The sequence below is a fragment of the Psammomys obesus genome, unplaced genomic scaffold (assembly GCF_907164565.1).
Source record: "Psammomys obesus unplaced genomic scaffold, mPsaObe1.curated_primary_1811, whole genome shotgun sequence".
Classification (NCBI taxonomy): Eukaryota; Metazoa; Chordata; class Mammalia; order Rodentia; family Muridae; genus Psammomys; species Psammomys obesus.
Genome location: NW_026587216.1, coordinates 37,299,562 through 37,314,294, shown reverse-complemented (window position 1 = coordinate 37,314,294; position 14,733 = coordinate 37,299,562). Strand labels below are relative to the sequence as shown.

At 39.3% G+C, this 14,733-nt stretch overlaps 1 protein-coding gene across 1 annotated transcript in view; it reads left to right on the top strand.

The window, feature by feature from the left end:
- Window positions 1-14,733, top strand: part of Tox (thymocyte selection associated high mobility group box) — a 312,314-nt gene that overhangs the window by 986 nt on the left and 296,595 nt on the right. The gene's annotated exons all lie outside the window — the stretch shown is intronic.

Sequence of the window (14,733 nt, the reverse complement as noted above, 5' to 3'; positions counted from 1 at the left end):
GGAAATGGGCATTTCATGACCCAGAATTAAAACACCGGGGAAGCTGCTCCAGAGCTCGGCTTGGCCCAAGGATAGGACAGTCAGGGGTTCCCAGAGAAGTCATTCCTCTCCTGGCTTCATACAGGCAAAACCAGAGAGGGACAAGAAGGGATGGGACCCCCACCCCCACCCCCCAGAGCAGCCACAGGCCACATCGCTCCTCGCCCGGGGCTTGTTGGACGTGTCTGAGCAGTCCTGGCTGATAGAGGTTGGTGGAGGGTGCTCTCTGAAATGCGTGGCGGCTGCGGGCGTTTAGGACGCCCCCCCCCCGCGCCCCCAGTTCTGGCTTGATGATAAAAGCTTCAGATTATCCCAGTCCCTTCAGGCACTTCTCATTGACTTGTAGGTGAATTCCACGGGAAAAGTCGCTGGGACCCCCAACGTTTGTCTCCTGAGGGGGCATCACTTTTAAATGTGATGTTAGGGGTGTTTAGCAGAAGGTACCCCTAGCCCTTGGGCTCCGTACCACGAGATAGGCTAGTAGCTCTCAGTTTTGGACGTACACACACACAGCTGTGAGTTACAAGAGCTACAGACATCACCCTGTGGAGAAGCAATTGGGTGCCATGTCCACAGTAACACTCAGTAAAAGAGTTGTGTGCAAAGGAGGTTAGAAGTTAGACAAGAGGGTAAAATAGAAAGACTAGTACACATAGGGAGCTCTTGAGCCAGGGGCAAGTTGAAAGGTACTGGGAACTTCAGCAGTCACAGAGGAGTTAGTGAAATGAAGTTTTACTCTTTGCTGGTAACAACATTTTTGCAGCCAAAAATCTAATCTGACTTTAAAACCCAATGTTTTGTGCTTGTTACTTTTTTTTTTCTTATAACAAGAATACTATTACTTTTTTTTTTTTTTCTTTAAAGTAGCAGGTCTGTCTTGGAGATTAAAGACCTGATTTATAGTTGTTGCCAGAATCAAAAGATCAGCACCATTTTTGGCAATAAAACCCTAGAAGTCTCATTACATTTATCAGAGAATTTAGGCTCCAAAAAAGAAGGTAATGACTTGAATACGCATTTCACTCGTCATTCTTGTGATAGTGGGGTCAGATTTAATTTAAAAGTTAAATGCTTTGGAAAATCAGGAATTACTTCAATATATTAAATCATTTTCCAATTAAGTGCCTTAAATAATTTTAGAGGGTTGTGCTGTGAATTGAATAAATTAATTTTGAAAGTCTTCACCATTTCTTTACTAGCTCATTGAAGTTCCTTTTAAGTCATCCTGTGTGTAAGAAGCAAACTGTTCTTTTTAAATGCAAATTAGCCATCCTTTCTATAGACTAGTTGCAAGTCTTCTATTTAACTTACACAGGGAATAATGGATTTTTAAAAATGCAAAGTCATAAGACTTGTTTCTTCTAGTAGAAAAAGACCTCATGGAGAGGTGTCTCCAGGGACTCTTCCCCTGCCCATCCCTGTGTCACAGTCTATCAAATATATTTGTCACTGATCCTTGATTGTATTAAACATACTGAGAAGGTTTCAAGGTCCCACAAAGCCCAGGCACTTGTTCCCTCCTCCATCGTGATTTGCATTGGTAGAACATTCCTGCCTAGATCCACTGTTTGAATTGCTTGGGATTCGGTCAATTAGTGCTCATTTTGCAGTGATGTGGAAGAAGAGGAGAAGTTTGGAAAGGTGAAAAAAAGAAATCCGAATCTATATTTAGAAAACTCCAAGTTGAATCAGACTTCCCCATAGAGACAGATTGCAAAGTAAACCTGCTTTCCTTCTGAGATGTAATGAATATGCAGCTTATTGGAAATAACAGTCACTTTGTTGGGTTATTTGTTTTTAACAGGTTGATAAGATCATAAATTACTAATTATCTTTATTTGAAACCTGTCAGCACATTACTGTTTAGAGTTGGTGTGCTGAATCCCAGGGGAACCATAACTTTCTGTGCTTTGGTGCCTTACAACTGTAAATATAGTTTTCCGGTGGCAATTTTTTTTCAATGTCAGAAGAGACCCTAATTGAGAAAATGAATATCCTCTTTCTGAGCTTTTCTGAATTGAAATGTGGGTTGTTTGACTCGGCTGACACTTCCCAGCCCCACTGCTCTGTACATTGCCAAAACGCTATTTAGATTTTTCAGTTAATAAACTCTGTAGGAGGCACATTTGGAAGCAGTTTCACCCAGTGCTCTTTTGTAAGAGCCCCGTACATGATGAACAAATCACGCTGCAAACTGGCCTTCACTTCACATAGCCTGTTGGGGGAACAAGGCAAATGATGTCGGTTACAGCAAGTGCACGAGGCACCTCTTTCCTTATACAAACTGCCAGAACCGGTGGCCTGGTGTATGTTGTATGTAGGTCAGCTTTTGAGAGAGTAGTGGAGCTCAGAGACTGGCCAGAAGCATGTAGGCTGGAGGAAACAGCCTTCCCTTCACTTGGAACTGAAAGCACAGCTCCATTGTAGACATTGAGAGATGGGTACCAGAGCAGAGTTTCATCCAATTAGACTATTTTAAGTAACAGTGTATCCCTTAATTGAACTGAATGATACCAAAAGAAATTAGATTAAATGAGCTCCCAATTGGAGTTCAGTAGCAAAATATAGTCTTTTTTTTTTTTTTTTTTTTTGTTTCAGTTGAAGACGTCAAATCATCAGTTTGAACATATACCTACAGGGGTAATAACAGCTTTCAGTTTCTTAGTGCAGTGTCATTTCTAAAGACTGTTTTCACTGAGTTTATGCTAAAATGGGACAAAGACTTTTTTTTTTTTCATTTTTGCAATGATGTGACACATTCAGTTATTGCTCAGGATCTGCCCACATAAGGAGTGCTAATGCAATTATGTTATGGCTTAGCTAATGACAGGGATACTGACCTCCGCCAGCAGTGGGTGGGGAATCATAAGGTTTACTGCTCGCAGGGGCTGCTTCTGTGGGCTCATGAACTGAGTCTTCCATTGGTGGATCTAAAAACTGGGAGCCCTACACATAAACCCAGACTTAATACTAGTTACATACCATATAAAGAAGGTGATTATTTGGAAATCCATGCCTTTATATTGCAGTGAAAATGTTAAATGAATATTCCCTCTTTCCATGGGAGGAAGGACCATTTGTGGACAGATGTTACATCTGTGTTAACTTTTAAGTAAAATGTCATTAATCACCTTTGGGTTTATTTCCCTTCTTTCATTGTATTATGCATTGTATTTTAATGTGGCAGAACCCATCATGCCTAAAATGCAGGACGTGCAAGCATACTGAGATGGAGCCATTATCCCTATTTTGATGAATAAATGTAAGAAGAAAGAGAAGGATAGAAGAAGGGGATAGAACAGGAAGAAAGGATGGAAGGGGAAAATTGGAAGAGTCGTAGGCAATTTGTTCATCATAATTGATTAGTCTTGTCCATAACTTCTAGAACTTCTGTCAATATGTTTCCCTGTATATTGATATTCTGTGTGCCTTTTGCATAACTAAAGCTTCCTTGGAGTTATATGGTCTAGAACCTTCTACAAGTTGAAGAATTTATAGACAAGAAAGAGCATAAACCAAGAAATTGTGTCATTTGGAACCCTAAATCTTATAGAACACAAAACCTTTAACTGTCTCTATCTTGACTTTGTGAGATATTTTAGTGTCACCAAGCCCAGTTTTTAAATGTGCCAAAAATTATAGTTATGCGGTCTGCAGAGATCTTATGTTACTTTAACATAGCTTATGTGGCTAAGTATTCTGAAGTTTTATTGCATATTTTAAAAGTTACTGGATGGTAATATTGAGACTTGATAGTTTGCTTAGGTATAAAACCTGATGTAATACTTAATATGTATGTGTAACATAGGGTTGAAATTATTTTTGTGATGAGCTTGTTAAGAAAGTAAGAACAAGACAGGGATGAAAATAAATTTGAAACCTAAAGAAGTAGGGAAATCCATGCTGCTCTGGCATATGGACTGTTTGTGGTGGTCTTTTCACACTATTTTGTATGTGTGGTGGGCTCAGTTCAGGAAGAATAACCTAGGATACTGGAGGAGAGGAATATCTGTTTGGGTCCTAGGCTTTTCATATCTTACCTCATAGCCCCTCTCCACTGCCTTACTACTTGGAACAGCCCTGGCCTGGATAATGTACTGCCCCTTCTTAATATGGGTCCCTGATACTGTGCTCTCTACTCTCAGGCCTCCTTTGCAAGCCTTTCATTTGATGTTCATGGCTGCTTTGTTCCCCTTCCTGTTAACATCATCATTGTCATCATCAGGTTAACCTATCTGTTCTTCCTGAAGGTTCCTGGTTGTATTTTATAGCTAAACAGAACTGGCCCTTACTTTTTAAAGTCCCAGTGTCCTCCCCCACAGCCGCCATCTAGCCTAACACTCTTACTGTAATAGGCCAAGAAACCCAGATATGGTGCTGTAGAGGAGAAGTAATTGTGGCTGCTTTTTCTAGGCCATCATCTTGCTCCTACTACCCAATAAGCTTAAAGCTTAGAGCACACTCGGTGAGGCTCATCCTAAGTAAGAAAGCTTCTGTAGGACTCAGAATAGTATAGAGATAAGGCTGTGAGTGACCCTTACTTGACACACACATTAGGTGAGGTGTGATACGCTTCCAGAGAGAAAATACTTATCACTTGCATATATTCCTATAAGAAACACTGAAATGGGGAGAGTTAGCCCTGCAGAGTTTATTGAACCAATCACATCCCATTCAGATCCTGTAACCACTCTGAATTTTAACTGTCTGAATGCTAATCTTGACTTTTTCCAGAAAATCTTATGTAGGAGTTGTGTTTCATGTCTCAATAAATATGAATTAACAATTATCACGAACTGGTTAAACACTTTTAATGATTTACCTTTAAAAAGATCTTTAAGTATTGCTTAGAAAAAAACTCAGGCAACCAAATCCTTCCTTGTGGAAAAAGGAAGACTGCAATCCACCTTAGCCAGAGATACTTTGGCCCCCAGCCGTATTTCTTGGCTGCAAGAAGCTTTTATTTGAAGTGTTTAGGCACAATACTTGTTTATTTAAGTTGAATGTTCAATTTTTTTCCAATTTTAAAGATACTATGTTTTTTTTTTTTTTTTCTTGCATTTGCTTTTCCTTGAGTTGTTGACTTCATTTTGGTGAGTCTTCTCTGAATGTGTTTTCAGTGTCAATAGTCCATGATTTGCTTTGGTTGATAGTGATTTGCTTTCATGGAACCTGGCATGTCAAATGGATCAGCCTACATCTGCTCTAATGAATTTGAGAATTTTTGCTTTAACCCCTTTATACCAGGTTTTATTCTGAAGAGCAATTTCTCATTAAAAACAGGCGAGTTGTAGACTACTTAGAAATGTGGTTTACAGTGGAAGTGCCAACAGACTGTTCATTACAGCAGTCCTTCCATCACACTTGGCGATAGCATTAACCCACATGAACTTTTCCCGGTTCTAGCATGCATTTCCCTAGCACCTTCCTATATGGGATGGGCCACTGTACTGCTGTGTGCTTGGACAGTCACAGGAATAGAATAGGAAAGGGCAAGGCCCTTCCATGAAGAAACTTCTGTTCTTTCACAAGGAAGGAAGCATCATTTTCCCAGCCCTCTTCAGCCTGATCTCTGAAACATTTGCTTCACTTGATCAAGAAGTTTGAACATAAGTTTTGAAGCCAGGCTTCAGTTTCCATTTTACTCAGGAAAAAAAAAAATGATCACAGGTCCTTGTTTACAATCTGAAATGTCGCGACACCCATGGAACTATGAATTATTTTCTCTTGTCCATTTTTTTAACTTAGAAGTTTTCAGTGTTTCTGCTTTAGCCAAGTGTCCGTTCCTTTTATACTGCCTTTTACAAAATCTATATTGAAAGGATTCCTAATGAAATGAAGGCACTGTTGGCTGGTAAGAAACCTTTGCCAGCGGCCAGGAACACATGATATGTTTTGAGAAACCACGTGGATTTATAAGTAACATGTGTCTGATCCATAAGAGTGACGAAATGCCCTTTGACCGAGATCATGGGTGCCACTGTCCGCGTCTCCTCTCCGGAGAAGCTGTGATTGCACAATATTTGTGTAATGTATGTGTTTGGGTTTGTGAGTGTGTTTCTGTACTTGTGGTCCTCTATTTCTGGCCATAAATGCACAGGAGACTTTATCCTCACTGGCAGACTCCATCAATCAATGTGTACAAGAACAGCAATTAAGGAAATCATCACAGCTACTGGGAATCCCTGGTGGTTACTCCCTTTTAAGAAACTTAGCCATATTTTGGGGGTTGGGCAATGCTTTTGAATGCCAGGGCTTTAATTGGACATATGTTATAACCTAGTAGATGAGAGAACTGGGTGTTTTTTTTGTTTTGTTTTGAGGAAAACTCCAGGCCTTTCTCAAGAAAGGCAGTTTTTGTTGGCAGTTTGGGAAGAAACCTCATTTAGTTCTAAGTGAAACAAACCCAACAATGAGTGGGTGCGATTCCCTCCTGCCCTGCTTATCATTGTCTGAAGAAGCCTGACTTTGTTCTGCAGCTGGCTAAAAGTTCTGATACTAAAACCCTATGTCCCAGGCTTCCATATATCCAAGATATAAAATAACTTACATTGGAATCCACCAAGCCTTGTGTGAATTAAGAAGCCAATAGAAATAGAATGTTCTGTGATCCTTTGGTAAAAAAGATTCAGCGGTTCAAAGAATGGTAGGCTGTAGCAAAACGGTTCCCAGCACATTTCTCTTTCTCCTACTCTGATGGAAGTGTTCTCAAAAGTTTCAAACCAGTGAATCTTTTGCATGCTAATGAAAGAGATAAAATCTTTGGAGGGCAGAAGAGAAAACCATAGAGAAGGGATCTGAATAGGTACAGTTTGTGATTCCTTCCCTCAAATATTGGTAAGCCTCTCTGGGAAAGTTTCTCCTTCTCCTTCTCCTTCTCCTTCTCCTTCTCCTCCTCCTCCTCCTCCTCCTTCTTCTTCTTTTTCTTCTTCTTCTTGACAATCAGAATTCTTGTACCTAATTAGAAAGATACGATGTTTGCCAAATCTGCACTGTCAGAAGATAGAATAAAAAATGTTGCTGTGTCTGCATTGCCAGAGATAGGATAAGAAGTTAGAACAACCCAAGAGGAAAGTTCCTGACTTCAGAGAATCAAGTTTACCTCTCTGCCCTTTCCTTTGATATATGAGTCCCGTATTTACAGTATATGAATTATGAATTAGCAAATGGATCAACTATGCCTACAGAAATTACAGTTGCATTGGAAGACTATCTGTATACTTCCTGATTTCCTTAAGTCTTTAACTCAATGAAATGGTTAACTTAAAGAAGAGTGGGTAAAGTTTTGCATGCATTGGTATCTTTCCAACATGGTGAATACCAGTTCTTTTTGAAGCCAGTACTCCTCAGCCTAAAATGCCAGGAACAATTGTATAAAGAGAAATGTTAATAATAAAGAAGCAAGATAACCTTTCAACAAAAGTATATTTTATCATTTGGCAGATGCAGTCATGAACATTAATCATAGAAACCTGCAGATAGTAGAAGCTTAATATCAAAGCTAATGATTTATTTTATGTTAATGACTTTCTGCTCAGGCATAAAAGACTGCTCATAATGGACTCTCAGAGCTATGTTCAGTTACTAAGGCTAATGGGATAATCTTTCCTCTCCCAAAATTAAGCTTTTGAAATAAATTGTGCTGTTATTTTTCAAGGTAACTCTAAAAAATTTACCACAAAACTAATCTTTTAAGAACTGCTTAAAGTAATGAAAAGAAGGGGTTTGGGGAATCCCAGCAAAGCTTTTGCATTTTGTGAACAGTCTTCCTTAATTGGAGAAAAGAAAGTTTTCATGAGTGCTAACATCACTGATCCTGTAATACTAGAGAATTTTAAAGTCATACTTGTGTAGCACACTTCTCCTTTTGGGGAGTTCGTGTCACACACCCCCCAAGAAAACATGTTTGTTTTTCTTGTCCATGGCCAGCCAGTAATGAGCCAAATGGTACTACGACGTTGGAATATTTCACTGAGACGTTTTGAAAATCATGTTTACAATTAGTTATAACCAACATTATAGTTCAATAAGAGATAATTTGCCTGTTAAAGTTTACATAATGTGCTAATCATGTCTGGTGGTTAATAAAGGCCTCCTACTCACTCCCCTGATGGCTATAAAAGGCTATTATATTCGTGGTAGCAGTTCAGGTACAGCTGCTGCGTGTTAATAATGCGTCATTGTCCCGCTAATCAACACAGCAAAGGTCATCACCCCTAAGCACCTAAACTACCTATCCTCTTTCCAAAATATTTATTAAGACCTTCACAGCGAGGCTGTTCATTTTCCTTGGCCTCTAGTCAGTTAATTCCACTCCAAGCTACTTGTGTGGCAAAGGTTTTGTTAACTAAGCTAGGTCGTAGAAGAGATTAATATATATTTATACTAATCTTCTCCCATAAACATGTTTCCATTTCCACAGTCATTGAGTGAATTAGTGTCTGATTGTAACAGCCATGAGCCCCTTTGTAATCAAGTAAGTGCACACCAAAGTGAGGAGAGACAAACTTTACATGTCATTTAAGAAAACCTTTAAGAGTAAAACAGCTTTTGTGTAACCAGAATTATTTTGCATTCTTAGAATAAATCAGGGAAGTGGAAGAGATATTTATAATATAAAGAGAAATTAATTAATATTAGCCTATAGACCTGAGGCAGTAGTGAGGGAGATATTGTTTTCAGTTGTTCTTTTGCATAGGAAAATGATACTAGTAAAAACTTTCTAAGACGTATTTTCTGCATGCAAAGATTATATTCACATGGGATTTGTACTTTGTTGGAAAACTGTGCAAATCAGGAAGCCAGCATTTATCTGCATTAAAATTAGGCAGAAAATAATTCATAGGCATAGCTATAGCCTCGTCATCTCCCTGCCCTGTCTGACTGTTCATGTAACATAACCCTTGTTCTTGTGTCCTTTGAGAGAAGAAAAAGTGTTAAGCGGATAAGACCTCACTTTCTCATATTGTATTATTGTTTTCTGGCTTTTGTTATTTATTTTGATAACCTTGAGTGTGAGTATGTGTATGAAAGGGAGAGAGAGAAAAAAAGAGAGAGGGAGGGAGAGGGAGAGAGGTACAGAGAGAGAGAGAGATCTTCAATGTTTTCAGAGGAGAAAAACAAAACAAAACTGTGTTTTCATCATCAAGACTGCTAGTGGGAGGAGCCTCCACGGGGGAAACCGAGTGTACAATGGTACATTTGTCATGCTTTAAATATATAATGCCTACAATCAAATATGTACAGGCACAGTTGTGATCTATGAAGTCCCTGGCTCAGTGCCATTGTTTGTAGTCTCTACGGTTGTCATACATTGTTCTTTGCACATCACACCCTTACAGCAGAATTTGACACAATTTCTAGCTTTCAGCTCTGCACCATTTTCTTTGCACAGTATACATGAGTTTGACAGGGTGTGTGGAGGACAACCCGGGCAAGCAATTGATATTTTGAAGTGGCAAGCGTTTCAGCAGCTGCCTGCTTGTGAAAAGGGAGTGATAAGATACACTGTATTGTTAGTTTCAGGGAAAGCAGTAAGGTTTAAGCTCTGTAAAAATGTACACATTATTCGTCAGTGGCAGAGCAAGTCTTTTATGTTTTCAGAGCTTACCTCTCTGGCTGATGTGAACTACAATGACATTGGTCAGTAAATGAATAGGAGTACTTTGAATTTGAACTGCTGCCAATTTTGCACCAACAAAGGAACTGACAAAAGAAAGATTTTATGTGAAATGCAAAGCACACGCAATGTTTGGAGGGGTGGGGAAAAAGAAAGCAAAGCAAGAGAAAAGAAAACCCACACTAAAAATATTCTTTAACATATATTTGCAAGGAAGCCAAATAGTTAAGACACATCTATTTTTCATGGCTCATCAGCTCGAACCTAAGCTATTTAAAAACCTGTTGTATACACACAGGCTTTTAGAATATGATCATATAGAATGGAGAGTGTTTTTCTAAACATCTCACTGAGCCCTGGAGGCCTGTTGGCAGAGTATCACAGTCACCCACTGCTGGAGCCCCCGATTCTCTGTCTCTCTCTAGTAGTGGGAAATTGTGCTTTAATCAGTTATGGCACTTTCAGCGTGTAACGTTCATTAGCAAGGCAATTTGTCATGACGGTTAATGGTAGGATGCAGTCATTCTGTAACCCGCGTAGCCTGATAAATAAGGAGACAAATATTTCAGCATCTGATAGTGTTAACTTGTTTCAAATTTGTAATCCAAGGTTAGTTGCTCAAAACAGACACAGCTGCAGGCTAACAAGCATCCTGCATTCGGTTTTCCTGCACTGCTTTATGGATTTAGGGCTTTAAAGCACACTAAAGGAGTATTAGGAAGGGCATATTGGGTTCAGTGTTCAACAGAAGCTAACTTATGAGCAGAGTTCCTTCTAGGTTCACCTGGAAAGAATTTATGTGCATAATATTTTCTATAGAGCTCCATAAATTGGGAGTTTTGATGGGTACAGTATTTCTCACCTGCTACATAATTCTCCTCGTGATTAAAAAATTTACTTCTCCATTTGGTTAATAAACTAGATGGTCACTTTTCATGTGGATTTAGAGTCCTGATCTAGTTTGAAAGTTTTAAAATTTAACTGCAAACCGTCCATAATAAAGTAGAAATAGGAAAGAAGTATTTCCTTTAGCAATGTACTCTGCAGACCACTGCTCACGGTTCTGAACAGGAGAAAAGGATTTTAAAGATTCCCCCAAAGCTAGGATTTTATTTTTTAAAAGTAGTCTCTGTTTTCTAGATATGACAGCATATAGCTTTCCAGATGCAATCTTGTTGACATTTTCATTTTTAATGAAAGAGTCTAGCCTTCGGAGCCTAATGATTTCTTAGAACAGAGCTCGTTCTTGCTCGTAAGAAAAGCTGCTACTGTTTAAGTTCCTGTGGAGCAGCCCGCTGGTACGCTTCACTGAATGTTGTCAAAAAGGTTTTCCTCATGATTGACAGCCAGCAGGAATGTGAATGGAGATTTTAATTGTGTATCATGTGTACATATCAGAGTGAGTGAATTCATGACTCTGCTTAGCTCCGTATCTCTCCAGGTCAGCCGTGCCAAAAAAAATGCTCTTTCATGTGCAATTTCCAAATAAGAAAGGTGTGTGTGTGTGTGTGTGTGTACATGCGTGCATGCTAAAATCATGTGTTATTCATTTCTGAAGTGAAACACTTGTATTCTCTTAGCTTCAGAGTTTGAAAGTAGAACAAAAACTATTTAGAGATTTCTTTCTTTTACTCTGCACTTATAATATGCTTGGATGATGCAAATTCTTCTAAGCTACAAGTTGGGGGAAGTCTGCCAGAACATATTTTTCTTATGGCACTTGCTATGCAATGTGTTTCTCTTACTCTGTTCTCACTAGCCCTCCCTAACAGTACTTTGAAAAAAATTTAAAATCCTAAGCCAGTGGGAAAATGTACTGAAGTCAGTCACTTGCCTGTAGGGACTGAAGGTAGAGACAAGACAATGTATTGCTGAGCTATGGAAGATTCATACTTATTTGAATTTTTAAATGACATCCGTAAACCTATCAGTGTTATTTTCAAAATACTCCTCTTTGGTTGATGACATAGAAGGTAGAGTTTTATTTATGATAATCACTTCTTTTCAAGATGCACTAATGGGCATATTCCACTATCTTCAATGATCTATGATATGATATGTATGTGATTTTAAAGTGGAATAAAAGTTTCTTTGTAAGGTTGCTTTAGCTACAATAACCCCAGGTGAATCAAGATCTTATTAATATAAAAGCATAAGAGACTTTTTAAAAATATATTTTTGGAGACAGGGTCTCACTCTGTAGACCAGGCTGTCCTTGAACTCACAGAGATCTGCCTGCTTCTGCATTTAAGAATCTACTGGGATTCTTAAAGCATGCACAGTCTGCAGTTTTTCATTTGATGGGCTGTCAAAGTTTGGTCCTTGGATAGTAGATTTAGAAAAAGGTACATTTCTGTGTCTTTTTGATTAGTCAAGGAAAAGGCCAATAACAAGCCATGTTCAGTATAACTGTAATAATGAGGAGGAGGAGGATTCTGAAAGAATGGTGATCTCACAGCCTTAGCATGCTCCAAGGGGACTTAACCTTCTGCTGGGTCTGAAATATTACCTTAAAAAATTTTAGGACCTATAAAATGGCCACTGATTATTCATCTTTGCTCTGCTGTGTGGGTGGCGGCTAAATGAAAGCACTACTGTGCCTTTAAGATGCCAAAGAAAACTCTTGTTGTGTTTTTTTGTTTGTTTGTTTGGTGTTTGTGTTTTGTTGTTGTTGTTTTGGTTTTGAATGAATGGGGTAACATTTTCCTAGTGCTCTGGAAGACTCATTCTTTTTCCTGAGAAATCAGGCAAGGGGAAAATATATACATTAACAAAATGAAAAGTGTTCAGCTGTATGTGCTTCAGCTGATAACTCTGGAAATGAACTTCATCAAGCAGAGACCATAGCAGTAAAAGCATTCCAGTGATTTCCATGTTGGCTGCTGCCCTTGCGCCCCAGTGCCATTTCCATCTAAGCTCTCGTGTTCAGGTTGGCATGGTGCAGATCCCGTATGAACACTTGCACACAGGTGAAACGGGATGTTTCAGCATAAGTAGGCATTTTATTTGGAGCACAACCATGGTATAGCTTTGGTAGTCCTTATTCATTGTGAGAAACTGAGAAGTATTTACCAATCACCATCGGAGGTAGAACCTTGTTTTGAATGTGAAGGGGACAAGAGAGAGGCAAGGTAAGATCTGGCCCCAGCTGGATCTTAGCAGAACACAGGTAACTATGTCACTGTCACAGCAAAAACCGAGGTTACAGATGTGAGGGTCAGAAAAGAGACAAGGAATTGAGGCTGGAGGACCCCCTGTGGCTTCCTGCAGGAGGCAGCATTTCAGCTGACCTTAAAATTTGGTTGGCAAAGAAGAGGAAAATTACTTCTGGCTTTGGAATCATGTTTTACACTTGCAGTTTTCCAAGTGACATGAGGCACCTTAAAAAAGAGAGAATGGAGTCTGAGGTTGCAGCTCAGTGATTGGGTATATGCTTAGCCTGCCTGGGGCCAAGCGTTTTGCACCTAAACAAAACCAACCAAACCAAACAGTCAAAAATTCTAAAGAAACCAAACAGAGCAAGCTTTTCAAGGCTAGAAACACACAGTGTTACAGCTAGGGAACAGAGGAAAACCTTCCTCTTGTCTTACGTATTAAATCAACTCTACAAAATACTGAGCTCTAGCCTTTGCTTCCTCCCGGTAGGTAGGAAGGAAGTGAGAGAATGTAGGGAGTGACAGAAATCTGACTTTCTGAGTCATGCATACCTGCTAACTACCTGCATTATCAAAGGCTTTTCTCTAGTAAAAAGCTATAACAACTCTGGCCAGAGGATGCCAAACCCTGAAAATGAAGAGAGACATGGAAGAGGTATGAATCCCAGGCTAAGGCAGGCAGGGCATTTGATGTGGTAGGTTATACTGCTGGACTGAAGTTATGGACTGAGAGCTCTGAAAGGAGAATTGGGTCTAGCTAAGGGGAAGGGCTCCTTGGAATGAGAAACACTCACAGAAGTAGGAGCAGTTGGGGACACATTAACCTAAAAAGAATGAGACAGGGGAATGTGGGTGAAAGGCAAATTCTTAGTGTCAGTGGTCTGATGTTTGTCCCTGTTAAGAATGTACATACTAAGAATAGAAGTTCACACAGGCAATCCCAGCATTGGAGATGTTAAGGGAAGAGGATTAGGTGTTCAGGGTCAACATGGGAAAAAAATGGGGGCAGGGGAGACTCAATTCTTACATTGAGTCACATGCTAGATAAATGATTGTGCCTTGGGCTAAGTTTTGACTGCTTTTCTAGCTATAGATGACTGACTAATTTTAGAAGTTTTCTACTTTAGTCACAAGGTAGAGTAATGCTCTCCACAGCACCATCTTATGTGTGAGAGTACTTTTGATTGCTAAGTCCAGATATTGGTAACAATAGGCGTGCTTTATGTGGTATTCATAGTATAACCAATGAACAGATTAGTTAATAACCATTGTAGTTATGGTGTAATATTTACTGACATTCTTAGTAAGAGTTCAATTGAAAGTTTTTGCTCATTGGTAACTATTAATATTTGCAAAAGAAGGCAATGTATTAAGGTGCCCAGATGTGTTCAGAACTCTCAGTCAACATTTTTGTATCTGACAGTTTTCTGGTATCTACTTGCACAGTCTCACATTTTTCTACTGAAACAGCTTAATGGTGGGAAAGAATTTCTATGTAGAGGGGCTGGAGGAGGAAAGACAAAGAGCCTCTGCCATTCATCTAGATAGCTTTGCATCTTGTGAGAAACGCATGGATTTCGCACAGTGATTGCATGCAGAGCACTTCATTAGCATTCCTGAGACCCCAGCACTGAAGAAAAAGTGGGTGCCATGTTAGGCTCTGCAATGTACCCATATCTATTTCAAGTAAGTTTATACTCACTTAGAATTTAGTTAACTACTCTACATTCTAGGATGCTGGCCCATTCTTCAGCACATTTTTTTTTCCCTTTGATCAATGAGTTTGAGAAGCTCAGAATGACACGGTGGTCTTTTGTGGTTGTTATTGAAATAATTAAGCTAAAGGACTTGCGTGACTTCTTCCAGGTTATCTTTCCCAAGAAAAATGGATGATTTCACTCATCCCAGCCCTTTTCCTTA